We start from the raw sequence: 16,475 nt of genomic DNA, 5'->3' as shown, positions 1-16,475 counted from the left end.
CTGGGGAGCCCTACAAATAGCTGTGAAAAGAAGAGAAGTGAAAAGCAAAGGAGAAAAGGAAAGATATAAACATCTTCATGCAGAGTTTCAAAGAATAGCAAGAGATAAGAAAGGCTTCTTCAGCGATCAATGCAAAGAAATAGAGGAAAACAACAGAATGGGAAAGACTAGGGATCTCTTCAAGAAAATCAGGGATACCAAAGGAACATTTCATGCAAAGATGAGCTCGATAAAGGACAGAAATGGTATGGACCTAACAGAAGCAGAAGATTTTAAGAAGAGATGGCAAGAATACACAGAAGAACTGTACAAAAAAGATCTTCACCACCCAGATAATCATGATGGTGTGATCACTGACCTAGAGCCAGACATCCTGGAATGTGAAGTCAAGTGGGCCTTAGAAAGCATCACTACGAACAAAGCTAGTGGAGGTGATGGAATTCGAGTGGAGCTATTTCGAATCCTAAAAGTTGATGCTGTGAAAGTGCTGCACTCAATATGCCAGCAAATTTGGAAAACTCAGCAGTGGCAACAGGACTGGAAAAGGTCAGTTTTCATTCCAATCCCAAAGAAAGGCAATGCCAAAGAATGCTCAAACTACCGCACAATTGCACTCATCTCACACGCTAGTAAAGTAATGCTCAAAATTCTCCAAGCCAGGCTTCAGCAATATGTGAACCGTGAACTTCCAGATGTTCAAACTGGTTTTAGAAAAGGCAGAGGAACCAGAGACCAAATTGCCAAAATGCACTGAATCATCAAAAAAGCAAGAGAGTTCCAGAAAAACATCTATGTCTGCTTTATTAACTATGCCAAAGCCTTTGACTGTGTGGATCACAATAAACAGTGGAAAATTCTGAAAGAGATGTGAATACCAGACCACCTGACCTGCCTCTTGAGAAATTTGTATGCAGGTGAGGAAGCAACAGTTAGAACTGGACATGGAACAACAGACTGGTTCCAAATAGGAAAAGGAGTACATCAAGGCTGTATATTGTCACCCTGCTTATTTAACTTCTATGCAGAGTACATCATGAGAAATGCTGGGCTGGAAGAAGCACAAGCTGGAATCAAGATTGCCGAGAGAAATATCAATAATCTCAGATATGCAGATGACACCCCCCTTATGGCAGAAAGTGAAGAGGAACTAAAAAGCCTCTTGATGAAGGTGAAAGAGGAGAGTGAAAAAGTTGGCTTAAAGCTCAACATTCAGAAAACGAAGATCATGGTGTCGGGTCCATCACTTCATGGGAAATAGATGAGGTAACAGTGGAAACAGTGTCAGACTTTATTTTTGGGGGCTCCAAAATCACTGCAGATAGTGACTGCAGCCATGTAATTAAGACGCTTACTCCTTGGAAGGAAAGTTATGTCCAACCTAGATAGCATATTGAAAAGCAGAGACATTACTTTGCCAACAAAGGTTTGTCTAGTTAAGGCTATGGTTTTTCCAGTAGTCATGTATGGATGTGAGAGTTGGGCTGTGAAGAAGGCTGAGCACTGAAGAATTGATGCTTTTGAACTGTGGTGTTGGAGAAGACTCTTGAAAGTCCCTTGGAGTGCAAGGAGATCCAAGCAGTCCATTCTGAAGGAGATCAGCTCTGGGATTTCTTTGGAAGGAATGATGCTAAAGCTGAAACTCCAGTACTTTGGCTACCTCATGCGAATAGTTGACTCATTGGAAAAGACTCTAATGTTGGGAGGGGTTGGGGGCAGGAGGAGAAGGGGACGACAGAGGATGAGATGGTTGGATGGCATCACTGACTCGATGAAGGTGAGTCTGAGTGAACTCAGGGAGTTGGTGATGGACAGGGAGGCCTGGAGTGCTGTGATACATGGGGTCGCAAAGAGTTGGACACGACTGAGTGACTGAACTGAACTGATGTAGGTTATAACTTTTCTTCCAAGGAGTAAGCATCTTTTAAATTCATGGCTGCATTTACCATCTGCAGTGATTTTGGAGCCTCAGAAAGTAAAATCTGTCATTGTTTCCATTGTTTCCCTATCTATTTGCCATGAAGTGATGGGACCAGATGCCATGATCTGCCATGATCTTACAGACCCCAACACACCGATGACAACACAGTAATACTAAAATGTTGATTCTTGTACTTTATTCCACATATTTACAAAAGTTTTGTGGCACATCATTTAAGATTTATTTTGGCTTAATAGTGTGGATCTAGATTGCCTGTGTTTGAGTTTGAGCTCTGCTGTTTACCAGCTACAAGACCCTGGACAAATTGTAAATCTTGCAAGATTTTTAATTCCTTCATCTATTCATTGCAAGAAAATAACAGTAGCTGCCTCATGGCTTAACTGTGAAAAATACATGAGTTAACTTACTTAAAATAATTAATACTCAATGTTGCTGAAGTAGTTGGTACTCAATATGGCTAGAATTGGAAAATTCAGGGTTTTTTTTCTATAGAATAAAATGATCAGATTTCAGAATCAAAATTAAAAACCAATATATATGGATGCAACATGAGGTTTTTAAGAAGTAGGAACAATTCTCCTGAGATCAAGATAAAGATGATTTCAAATTGTCTCATTAGTAGAGCCACTTGATTTCAAAGAAAAGCATTCATTTCAATCTGCAAGTATGGTAGAGAGTTGCCATATTAAAAATGGAAATAATTCTGCCCTCAAATACATTTAAAGACATCACATGAAGAAATGGGATTCTTAACTTCAAAGGCACTGGATGATGCTTTCCAATGTTAAATAATTACTAAGACGCTTACAGCTTTTGCAAGTTTAGACTCACAGTTTTTGGTTCATTCCTCAAGGTGATTAAAGTAGTTTATGCAGTAGTTTATGCAATATATTATGAAAAAGTTTCAACTTCTATGGAATATTATATTTCCTAAAGACCAGTTTTTAAAAAGTAAAGCTTGAGAATTTGATGCACAGGCTTACAAATCATGCTTTTATCTGGAAAGTTATCACACAAAATATATCTGTTAGTATATCAGTGTGGTGATATGGAACCAACAAATCTGTTGAATTATCAATTTTGAGATTTCAAATCAAAGACATAGTTAAGGTGATTTTTAAAAGAAAAATAATATAAAATATCTCTAAAGCATCTGTTCAGAGAAACAAAAGGAAGAAAAAATAGTTCATTACTTTTCACTTGATTGTGACTTATTTGTTTATTTAACAAGAGCCACCGGTGTTTTTTTTTACAAAATTGTAAGTTTATGAAACTGTCACCTATAAGTTTAAAAAAAAATAATTTAGATTTATCTCAAATCGATCATAAAGGAAATTCCGTCACTAAATGTGACACATGCTATGCTTTCATGAAATATTTTTGAAAGCATCTGTTCAAAAATTATCATCAGTTAAGTTGAAGAGATGACTTTTCTGAGCTTTTCCACATTCATTAAAATCTATGACATGCCAAGTTTTACTCTAATTCATTTTTTAAATTTTATTCATAATATTCTTGCATATTCTACAATAGATTTCTTTTCTGGAATTGTTAGATACAATTTCCCAAGTAATCCTTCTTTTTTAATTTTGAATCCTAAATGTTTTCTCTGTTTCCAAACCACATGTATTTCACATGTGATGCTTGAAGTTATCCCATTGGTTCTATCTTTCCCTCTTTCCATTACGGTGTTAATATAATCCTGTAATGCTAAAATCTATTCCATATATTACTAACTTCTCTAATAAAATATTAATAGTTACATATTACTCTATACATTTACTTGCTTTTTAATGCTGCCTTTCAATTCATAAGTAAATTCTTTAAGCTACAAAAATATTGTATATTATTTTATTTCATCAGCTTTTCAGAGGTATACATTTCAATAACTTTATTAGATATGCAACAGTTCAGTCTATCCTTCATAAACTATGCAATTACCTAAGCTTCCATTTTTTCCAAAGTAGCTTTCAAAATGAAAGTCATTCTCTTTTATGGCATTAGGCCCACAAGTAGCAACAGATGTACTCACATGTAGTGAAGCACAGGGCCCCGATTTGGCGTTGCTAGTCAAGAGTTCCCTCTTATAGGAGATGTCACTTTTTGTACTCAACAAGCTCTCCTGCTAAATTAATCTTTGGTTGGCATTTATATCTACTTCAGACTAGCTTGCCACTTCTTCAGTGTGGCACCATGACAACCTAACAGATGGGCCTAAGGACAAGCATGCCAGATGATCTGAATGACAACCAGGTTTAAGTATTATGGGACAGATTCCCATCCTCAAATATTGAAATAACGATCCACATCCAATATGTGAATATTTTAAAAAATGAGTATCTGTCACTTAAACCTTATATAATTTTTAAATAATTTTTTCAAGTATATGCCAAAATTGAAGATAAATCACACTAACACATATAGCTATGTGTGTTTCTGTCCAGATACCCGATTAATGAAATTGAGAACAGACTGGCTGTCCCAAAGCTTCTTAGAATTATAGTGGATAAGAAAGGCACCTTCCATTAGACAAAGTGTTGAGATATCGAAAGTCAGCTGCCTGGTTTATTTCTCAACTTATTCTCAACGTCTTTTCTCAGTTATAGGCTATCTTTCTGTCCTAATCCTTGGATACTGTGAGTCTTCTGGTTTCTGCTCTACCGTACTCTGTTACTAATTTTTCCTTATTCTTTCCACCTTTCTCTTCCATACTTCTATTTTCCAATGCAGGTTTTACTCCAATCTCTAAGAACCTCCACTCTTCTTTATCAGTCTGGTTGTGCCTATTTTAACTTATTGCAGTTATTGTTATTACTATTTATTAATATTGCATTGCAGCATCACCTTCCCCTTTGAGCCATGATGTGCTTAGCTATATGATCCAGTGTTTGCCCAGCATCCATTATTAATCATTTACTGCCTTTACTTCATCTTTATCTGCTTTTTCTTGTTTTGTACTTATTGTTTTCCTTCTGAGGAAACTTTAGGTTTATACATTTCTCATGATTAGGGACAATATTAACAGAAATATTTCCAAAATCTAAGTGGATTAATATTTGAAAGACATATGGCTAAATGGGAGGGTGATCCTCTAAAATAATCATATTTTCCCCTGAAGGTTAGAAGGAATTAAGGATTCTATAATTTGGCTAGGTTTATCCAGTGTAGGTTAAAATATAAAATTAAGTAAATTAGAAAATTTGGAAGTAGAAACATTTCCTTTAAAACATTGTATTTGGATAGCCTGATATATGATAGAAATGCTTCATTGTCCTAAATGGATTTCCACCACATTTTCATAAAGCTTTATCATATAGTTAGAGAGGAGTTTCCAAAGTACTTTAGCATTTTACTTTCAAAAGTTAAGGTTACATGTTACTTTACAAGTATATAAGTAAAATTCAGAGGAGAGTTTAATTATTCTCCATGAGGTCACCCAAAGACCATCTTAAGAAGATCAATAATCCTTCTTTCTTCACACCTTCTGAACATTCTTTCCAGTGCACTTAGGCATACAGCTTATATGCCAAGAAAGATTTCCAAAGGTATGAATTAACCTTCATTACCTATATTAAGTCCCCAAATCACCTGAGAGTCTGGCATATGTACTTAATGCTTGATAAAACCCAATATTTTCCTCCAAAATTATTTAAAGTAATTCTATGAAATGCCAATTAAATAATACAATAAGTGGCAATTTAAAGGATAGTGGGCATTTAGAACAAGAGAATTACTAACAGAATCTGCCAAATGAAGCCTAGCTATGTTGAACTCTGACTCCAGCTCTAGAAGTAATTCATTCTGGTAACCTCTGGGATCTTGAGTACTTCCATTTTTCCTTTTTGAATTTAAATAGTTTTTATAATAACTCATTGCATAACTTTTTTCTAAGTCTAACTTTGTTATACTGAGTCTTAGAAATACAATTTTACTTGAAGACCATGTTTAAATAAGACAGGAGAACATTGCCTACAGGGAGCTTCTGCCTGCTGGTACAGCTCAACTTTGTTACATAATTTTAGTGCTGAATTTAGTCATTAAATTTCAGGAACTAGACTTCATCTCTGCAGTCTCAGAATTTCTGCTATTCTAATGTCAAGAGATGATCAGAATCTGAAGTGGAATATTCATTCACATCATATATCAAAGAGACAGATATAAATTCTAACAAGGACTATGAATTACTATAATTTATACACATAAACATGATGATCAAATGAACTGAATCCATGACTACAAATTTGAGGACTTTTTCTTTTGGGGCAACATCCACATGGAAAGTCTTATTGTAGTCAGAAGATTTATTAGTGAGCTGGAGACAGGAGCACAGTTTTCTGTGTTCTCTTAGATAACGATGAGTTAGGTACAGCCACAAAAGTGTAACTAGGAAGACATAAGAACACAAAGTTTATTATATTGACACATTCTATTGAGAGTATAGAGCTGCTAAATAGGAAAAGGAGTACGTCAAGGCTGTATATTGTCACCCTGCTTATTTAACTTCTATGCAGAGTACATCATGAGAAATGCTGGGCTGGAGGAAACACAAGCTGGAATCAAGATTGCCAGGAGAAATATCAATAACCTCAGGTATGCAGATGACACCACCCTTATGGCAGAAAGTGAAGAGGAACTCAAAAGCCTCTTGATGAAAGTGAAAGTGGAGAGTGAAAAAGTTGGCTTAAAGCTCAGCATTCAGAAAACGAAGATCATGGTGTCCAATCCCATCACTTCATGGGAAATAGATGAGGAAACGGTGGAAACAGTGTCAGACTTTATTTGGGGGGGCTCCAAAATCACTGCAGATGGTGACTGCAGCCATGAAATTAAGACTCTTACTCATTGGAAGGAAAGTTATGACCAACCTAGATAGCATATTGAAAAGCAGAGACATTACTTTGCCAACAAAGGTTCATCTAGTCAAGGGTATGGTTTTTCCTGTGGTCATGTATGGATGTGAGAGTTGGGCTGTGAAGAAAGCTGAGCACCGAAGAATTGATTCTTTAGAACTGTGGTGTTGGAGAAGACTCTTGAGAGTCCCTTGGACTGCAAGCAGATCCAACCAGTCCATTCTGAAGATCAGCCCTGGGATTTCTTTGGAAGGAATGATGCTAAAGCTGAAACTCCAGTCCTTTGGCCACCTCATGTGAAGAGTTGACTCATTGGAAAAGACTCTGATGCTGGGAGGGATTGGGGGCAGGAGAAGGGGACGACAGAGGATGAGATGTCTGGATGGCATCACTGACTCAATGGATGTGAATCTGGGTGAACTCCGGGAGTTGGTGATGGACAGGGAGGCCTGGCATGCTGCAATTCATGGGGTCACAGAGAGTCAGACATGACTGAGTGACTGCTGAACTGAACTGAACTGAAAGGTTCACATACACATATTTAGAGCACCATCCATCCTAGTAAGGTCTTTAAAGAACACAATAGCTTTTTTTACTTTTACATACCTACCTCATCTGTGCTAGCATTGCTCTGATGTACTAATTCTTTAGATATGTTAATAATTTTCTATACACTTCTACCACACTAGGTGTTGTCCTTTTCATCATAGGGGACTGGAATGCAAAAGTAGAAAGTGAAGAGATACCTGGAACAGGCTAGTTTGGCCTCATAGTACAAAATGAAGAAGGGCAAAGGCTAACAGAGTTTACCAAGAGAATTCACTGGTTATACCAAACACCATCTTCCGACAACACAAGAGAACACTCTACACGTGAACATCACCAGATGGCCAATACCAAAATCAGACTGATTGTATTCTTTGCAGCCAAAGATGGAGAAGCTCTATACAGTCAGCAGAAGCAAGACCAGGAGCTGACTGTGGCTCAGATCATGAATTCCTTATTGCCAAATTCAGACTTAAATTGAATAAAATAAGGAAAACCACTAGATCTTTCAGATATGACCTAAATCAAATCCCTTACGATTATACAGTAGAAGTGACAAATAGAGTCAAGGGATTAGATTTGATAGACAGAGTGCCTGAAGAACAATGGACAGAGGTTTGTGAGGCCATCCCCAAGAAAAAGAAATACAAAAAGGCAAAATGGTTGTCAGAGAAGGCCTTACAAATAGCTGAGAAAAGAAGAGAAGTGAAAGGCAAAGAAGAAAAGGAAAGATATACCCATTTGAATGCAGAATTCCAAAGAATAGCAAGGAGAGATAAGAAAGCCTTCTTCAGTGATCAGTGCAAAGAAGTAGAGGAAAACAATAGAATGGGAAAGTCTAGAGATCCCTTCAAGAAAATTAGAGATACCAAGGGAACATTTCACACAAAGATGGGCACAATGAAGGAGGAAATGGTATGGACTTAACAGAAGCAGAAGATATTAAGACGAGGTGTCAAGAATACAGAGAAGGACTATACAAAAAAAAAATCTCAATGACCCAGATAATCATAATAGTGTGATCACTCACCTAGAGGCAGACATCCTGGAATGTGAAGTCAGGTGGGCCTTAGGAAGCATCACTATGAACAAAGCTAGTGGAGGTGATGGAATTCCAGTTGAGCTATTTCAAATCCTAAAAGATGATGCTCTGTGAAAGCACTGCACTCAATATGCCAGCAAATTTGGAAAACTCGGCAGTGGCCACAGGACTTTGGGATTCATTCCAATTCCAAGAAAGGGAATACCAAAGAATATTGAAACTACCGCACAATTGCACCTTTCTCACACGCTAGCAAAAAGATGCTGAAAATTCTCCAAGCGAGGCTTCAACAGTATGTGAACTGAGAACTTCCATGTGTTTAAGCCTTATTTAGAAAAGACAGAGGAATCAGAGATCAAATTGCCAACATCTGTTGGATTATAGGACAAGGTAGAGAGTTCCAGAGAAACATTTACTTCTGCTTTAATGACTATGCCAAAGTGTTTGACTGTGCCCATCATGTAAACTGTGGAAAATTCTTAAAGAAATGGGAATAGCAGACCATCTTAGCCGCCTCCTGAGAAGTCTGATTATAGGTCAAGAAGCAACATCTAGAACCGGACATGGAAAAATGGACTGGATACAAATTGGGAAACAGTACATCAAGTATATTTTCACCCTGTTTATTTAACGTATATGAAGAGTACATCATGTAAAATGTTGGGCTGGATGAAGCACAAGCTGGAGTCAAGATTGCCACGAGAAATATCAATAACATCAGATATGCAGATGACACCAGCCTTATGGCAGAAAGCAAAGAGGAACTGAAGAACCTTTTGATGAAAGTGAAAGAGGAGAGTGAAAAAACTGGCTTAAAACTCAACATTCAAAAAATTAAGATCGTGGCATCTGGTACCACGGCTTCAGGGCAAATAGATGGGGAAACAATTGAACAGTGACAGACGTTATTTTCTTGAGTTCCAAAATTACCTCAGATAGTGACTGAAGCCATGAAATTAAAAGACACTTGCTCCTTGGAAGAAAAGCTCTGACCAAACAAGGGAGCATATTAAAAAGCAGAGAAAATATTTTGCCAACAAAGTTTCATCTATTCAAAGCTATGATTTTTTCCAGTAGTCATGTATGGGTGTGAGATTTGGACCATAAAGAAGGCTGAACACTGAAGAATTGATGCTTTTGAACTGTGGTGTTGGAGAAGACTCTTGAGAGTCCCTTGTACGGCACAGAGATCTAACCAGTCAATCCTAAAGGACATCCTTCCTGAATATTCATTGGAAGGACTAATGCTGAAGCTGAAGCTCCAATACTTTGGCCTCCTGATGGAAAGAACTGACTCATTGGAAACGACCCTGATGCTGTGAAAGACTGAAGGCAGGAGAAGAGGATGACAGAGGATGAGGTGGTTGGATGGCATCACCAACTCAATAGATATGAGTTTGAGCAAGCTCCTGGAGTTGGTCATGGACAGGGAAGTCTGATGTGCTGCACTCCATGGAGTCACAAAAGTTTGGACATGACTGAGCAACTGAAATGAACTGAACCCCTAGGTGAGGGACCTATCTGTCTTTAAATAGCATATATTTTTCTGTCTCAAAAAATCATCAACCTCTCCAAGTTTGGACTGGAGATATGTACCAAGAAAAATAACTTCAGTTTAGTTCAGTTCAGTTCAGTCGCTCAGTCATGTCCGACTCTTTGCGATTCCATGAATTGCAGCACGCCAGGCCTCCCTGTCCATCACCAACTCCCGGAGTTTACTCAAACTCACATCCATTGAGTCGGTGATGACATCCAGCCATCTCATTCTCTGTTGTCCCCTTCTCCTACTCCCAATCCCTCCCAGCATCAGAGTCTTTTCCTATGAGTCAACTCTTCACATGAGGTGGCCAAAGTACTGGAGTTTCAACTTTAGCATCATTCTTTCCAAAGAACACCCAGGACAGATCTTTAGAATGGACTGGTTGGATCTGCTTGCAGTCCAAGGGACTCTCAAGAGTCTTCTCCAACACCACAGTTCAAAAGCATCAATTCTTCTGCACTCAGCTTTCTTCACAGTCCAACTCTCACATCCATACATGACTACTGGAAAAACCATAGCCTTGACTAGATGGACCTTTGTTGGCAAAGTAATGTCTCTGCTTTTGAATATGCTATCCAAGTTGGTCATAACTTTCCTTCAACTTAGCAATGTGGAAATATATATATCTTTTCATGTGTGTAACTTTAAGTACTTTGCCACCTGACTGAGGCTGAACTTTCCGCCTAAATTTTTAGTTCAGTTCTCCCTCAGATTTTCTGAAATATAGTAAGTCATTGAAGCTTTTTAACTATGCTAAGTTTTATGTTCTCTGACTAGCTCACTGCAGGAGACTAATAGCCTGGTCAAAACCCTGCAGCTCGAAAAAATAAAAATTTGAAAGTTGGGTTAAATATCCTCTTTGTTTTGTCTTCTAGTCTGAGTCTCAGATTAATCCACTGAGACAGAGATAGTTCAGCCTTCTTACCATATGTTGATCATAAATTCATCTTTTATAGCCTATTCTTCCTTTATCAGCACCCTGTGTACCTTCCTGTATCTTAGTAGGGGCAGACACATGAAACACCTATAGTTTTGGTTTCTAAAGAATTTCTAAAAATACATTTACTGGCTTTCACTTCTAGTACCTATGGCTAAACATTAACATGATTTTAATTCATTCTGTCAGCTTTGATAACCCTATCTTTTTTGATCAAGGAAAATCCCTTTATTTTATTGATATTACTGAATCAGATAGTATTACCTCTTAGCCAAATGAAGCATTTGTACACACAATTTCATCTCTGACTCACCTTTTTAAAAAAACTTAGTGCTTTACAGGTCTGAGGATATCTTCAACATCAACAATTTCTATATACTTTGTAACTATCTTCTCTGTTCTACAGGCTGAGCATGCTATGCCTAGAAATTATCTTCCACTGTGAAGAAATTTCTATCCATCTATTTGTTTCTTTGACCTGACTATTCTCTAGATTTTTCTTTATGGACTAAAAAGGAAATAGTTCCCTTGAAATTCATATATTTGGTTGGCATTTGTCCCCTTCCTCACCTGTGTAAAGAAACGTTAGGAAATCTAGATAAAAGATAAAAATCCTGCACACAGATACACATTATCTGAGTAATTCCTCACCCAGTGGGGAAAAGGACACAATCAAAGTTTTAGGATATTACTCCACACTGTATTTTCTACAGTAAGGATAATAACACCTGTCTGCAGCCATCTCACTGAGTAGCTGCCAAGGGAACAATAATTTTAAGAAACATGTAAAGGCCTTTGAAATTCTTAAAAGGAGAAAAACTCGAGATAAAGATAAATTCCAGGGAAAAGTTTATCTTACAGGCAATGCAGCAATGGAAATGATTCTTTTATCTTTATCTTTTCTGTATTCAATCCTGTAGTTTTTCCAGTAGAGTATATTTTTTCCCCCTTACTTTCTCAAAAAAGAAAATATATACAAACAAAAGCAATGAACAAAACTATGTACAGACACACATATACAAATACATTCTTAGAGCAAATTCTGATTGCTTCATTCATGTGTTCTTATTAAGAAGTGGTTAGATCTCCACTTGAAAAAGCAACTGATGTGTTCAAGGTGCAGGTCATATGAAACCGATATTTAAATATTTATGTATTTATTTATTTGGCTGTGTTAGGTATTAGTTGTGGCATGTGATATCTTTTATTGTGGGGCTTGGGCTCAGTAGTTGCAGCATGCAGGCTTAGTTGCTCTGTAATCTGTTTGATCTTAGTTTCCTAAGGGGTTGAACCCACCTCTTCCACTTTGCAAGATAGATACTTAACCACTGGAGCACTAGGGAAGTTTTGAAACAGATACTGATATCAAAACTTGCTAACCTCCTTTTTTTTCAAAATTCTGAAAAGCATAATTACACCAAATATGGTAATTTATGAGCAGATTTGTGATTTCTGGCTAGGAAAGTAAGACTTGAGATTCTACTGTTATTAGTGATACTAGAGGGAATTTCTTCCTCACTTGAAATCCAATAGCACTCTACTTGTAACTCTTTATTATTTTCCTCTCTTTTACGAGAATTCACCAATCTGATTTTCCTTGTTAGACTATGCACTCCATGATTATATACAGTCCACACCTAATGCCAAGTGGTATCCCCCTCAGTGCCTTACATTTAGAGTAAGCTCAATAAATGTTTGTTGTATAAGTGTCTAAGAAGCATTAAGCAAGGATCATCTCCGGCTTGGGACAAAACAAAACATAATAGCATGAGAATGGATCATACAACTGCTATGCCAATCTTTACCCGAGTGAAAGTGAATAGGCTCATGTTTTACTAGACAGGTTTCCAATAAATAGTATATAGAAACATTTTATGTAAGGTTAGAAAAATCCAGCTCTTACTCAACTCAGGCTTGACCACTTGCTGCTTGAAAGCCAGTACTGGAGGCTAGTGGTGGTTGAAAGAAAAGTTGCTTTAATCTGAAAGCTGGCAACCTGAAAGGGAGGTAGACATGTGTCCCTCAAACTAACTCTGAAGATTCTGCTCAGGCATGACAATTTTGAAAAGGAGAAAGAAGGGGGAAGACACTCAGCAAGTCTTTGAGGTAGGAGGATAGATTCTGCATCATTCTCCATTGCTGCAGACTGGCTATTTCTTCAGATGTTATCTTGCCTGCATGATCTGCCTGCAGGAGTGCTAAGAGGTCTGCTGAATTTTCTACCCCCGTCATTCTTTAACTACTTAATTCTTCAGTCTTACTCCTTTTGATCTAGGAAAAGAATCAACAGTTTAAGGAAGGCTTGATGTGCATTCAGGAGAGCATAAGTCAGAAGTTAGGTTAAATTGCCGAGTCATCTCATTCCTATAAGTTTGGAGAGGAACAGAAATGGGCAAACAGAAATGGGGCAAAGGAGCTGCTTACAAATCCCCACTTGTCAGACATCATTCCATTTCTATGGAATTAGGGGCAAATGTCCATCTTCTGTAGCATCATGCTGACCTAGGGAACTATATTCTTAGAGTGGATGAGGTTGACATGGGTCTGTAGCATGTCTTTGGTGACAGTTTTAGTGGTCTGCTTACATATATGGGCAAACAAGCTACAGTTATTTTGAAGCCCACAAAGATATAGATTATTATGGGCAATAGTGTTAATCCCATTCATTTCTAGCTATTGTGCTAGTTATAGATGCTGTATTGCTCAAGATGGAGCAGTTGGTGTCAGGGCTGTAGTCTGGTCACTATGCAGTTAGCTTTTACTCTCTTGGCAGTGATAGCATCTGTAAACCAGCTCAGGAATGTGGATCAGATACTGAGTCTATGACTCTAGTGTCTTAGTCATTAACTGTTTGAGCCTGCTCTTTTGTGACTCAAGCAGGCCTGGGAAATTTTAACTTTCCTACAAACAAGAGGCAGGGGACACAGAGAGCCTTTGTACTTGGAGGGGGCCTGCAGAGTTCTCCTCGTTTCCATGGCCAGCCAGATAGCTCTTATCTTTTCAAAACTGCATCATAATCTAAATCTCTACCAGTCTTATGGCTGTCCCGTGTCTTGATATTGTACCCTAATAATAAGGAACAGGAAGCTGGATATGGGTTTACAATAACTGTTTGGAAGGCATGCCACAGTGAAATAGCAAGCAATAAAATAGAACACCAGTATTAAAGACTTAGGCTAATGTCTCTTTCATGTAGGTCAATTAAAGAAGTAATTTATGTATATTTTCAAAATTTGATTCTTTCTTGGTAACTACTAAGTCTTGGTAAAAGTCCCTTGGGTTTTTGAAGTGAGTTTACCAAGGATAGGTGGGAATAAAAGAAACTTGGAACTTTGGCAATATTTGAGTTTCTGAAGATTTCTGAGACTTCTTACACTGGTCTTTAGAGGTACATGCTGTGATCCAAACTTTTGCTGCCCTGCTGGCTGCATTAGACAGGGATGGTGTGTAGTAAGCACTGACTGAAATTAACCCAGGGATATTTAGATAAGCCTCTAATATTGTGTTTCTGGACATGGGAGATTCAACTGAACCTTGAAAACTATATATATATATATATATATATATACATACATATATATATGTATATAATTTGAAATGGTGATCAACTGTCTTTTCCTAGTATCACTTCAAGGAATATTACTCTTGGAGCAATTCTTTTTTGCTTATTAGTGAAAAATGGACTTCCTTGAAAGAATGTTCTATATCTATTACTTAGTCAGTAATAACAAAGGAAGTCTTATACATGATTAATGGGAAATTTTCCCAGAGAAATTGTCAGAAGATTGGGACCTGGAGAATAAAGATGAAGTGGTCTCAGACTTAAAAGAGGATCAGCCTTGCTTATGGTTTGGTTTTATGAAGAATTAAAATATGCCAGGTAAGAGGAGAAGATGCTAAGGAATGAAAGGAGAAGACCAAAAAAGATAGAGTTGATTTACCCCTCTGGAAAAAAGCAATTAGACAAACTGGGAACGAAGTAGTGGGAGTGTTCTCTGAAAGGGTGATCAGTTTTCATAAAATGATTATGTTGCAGGAAGGGGGACTCCTTCCAGGGCCCAATGGTGGCCTCTTATTTAACACTTGAAAATGAATTATCCAAGGATACATACGTATTGACAAAGCAAAAGACTATTAGGAAGGGGTGCCCAGGTGGAGAGCAAGAGAGTAAGGGAACCCAGGAGAAAACTCTGCCACATGGCTAACAGTCTCAGACTTTATGGTAAAGGAGTTGGTTTCCAGTTTGTCTCTGGCCAATCATTCTGACTCAGGGTCCTCCCTGGTGGCACAGGTGTCTCTCAGACAAGATAAATTTCAGCGGCAGGCTTTTTGGGAGATTGATAGGTCATATTGTCTCCTCCCTCCTCCCAAATTCTCCTGGAAAAAGTAATCAGTGCTGACAGTAAACAAGAAAAGCAAATCAGGCAGGGCAAGATAGAGAAGAAATTGGGATTTCCTGAAAACTGTATAGAATATATCCCCCTCACATTATGGCATGTTGAACTCTATTATCACAGGTCACAGTCACCAAAGTACATGTCCTAGTTGGGAAGTTTCTGTGTCTGTGTGCTCAGTCGCTCAGTCACGTCTGACTCTTTGCAACCCCATGGATTGTAGCCTCCCAGGGCTCCTCTGTCCATGGAATTTCCCAGGCAAGAATACTTGAGTGGGTTGCCATTTCCTTCTCTAGGGGGTCTTCCCTACCCAAGGATCAAACCCATGTCTCTTGATTCTCCTGCATTGACAGGTGGATTCTTTACAACTGTGCCACCTGGGAAGCCCTATTTGGGAAGTTTGAAATTCCAAAAATAGAATTCAGGGCTTTTTAAGCTCAGTTGGATTCTCCATGTCAATGGCTTTGCCTCAGGGTCTCTCACACTTGCCAATCCTGGATCAAAAGATCAAGGGGAAGAAAGGGAGGTGTATTAGAGAAGGGAATGTTTCACTGACCTTGATATCCTTAAGTAAAATGAGAGAAGAATACATATGAGTAAAAATAAAAGTGCTCTAACTTGGAACATGTGTTAGTTGCAAGTGATATAATTTTCCTTGATTCTGAAGGAATCTATTTAACATTGTGTGCTTAACAATTTTTTTTTCTTTAAAGGCAAAATATGTTTTCCTCAGATAAACCTGTGAAACTCTAAATTCGTTCACAAAATCCAGTATTAGATTGCAGAGTTTAAGATGTAATTGTCAATTTGGGAAAGTTACTTCTGAACTTTACTTAACTGGAAAAAGAAAATTCCATTGTTAAAGTTATGAACTTTCTTGCCCATGATTACATGAACTATGCATGTACTTGATTCAAGTGTCTCCTGTTCAGAATCTTCACGGTCTCCTTAACTGTTTGTGCACACTTGTAATTTCTCTCTTTCCTCCCTGGGATGAGATGAAGTTGTGTCTTGACCAGTAAAAAATTTAACACACTAATATGATTATTATAATGAGTGGATTATTTTACTGGAGCAAAGTTGGACTTTAAATAATTACATGAAATTTTTCTTGATTAAATATTTTTAATTGTCAATTTTCTCAATTCCCTTTTGCATTTCACACATAATTTCTTGATGTTTCAGTTGATTGACTGTTAGTAGTATTATTATTATGGTTGGTTTTGT

The sequence above is a fragment of the Bison bison genome, unplaced genomic scaffold (assembly GCF_000754665.1).
Source record: "Bison bison bison isolate TAMUID 2011002044 unplaced genomic scaffold, Bison_UMD1.0 scf7180017864219, whole genome shotgun sequence".
Lineage (NCBI taxonomy): Eukaryota > Metazoa > Chordata > Mammalia > Artiodactyla > Bovidae > Bison > Bison bison.
The sequence above is the reverse complement of the archived record's forward strand: the minus strand, read 5'-3'. Positions refer to the sequence as shown.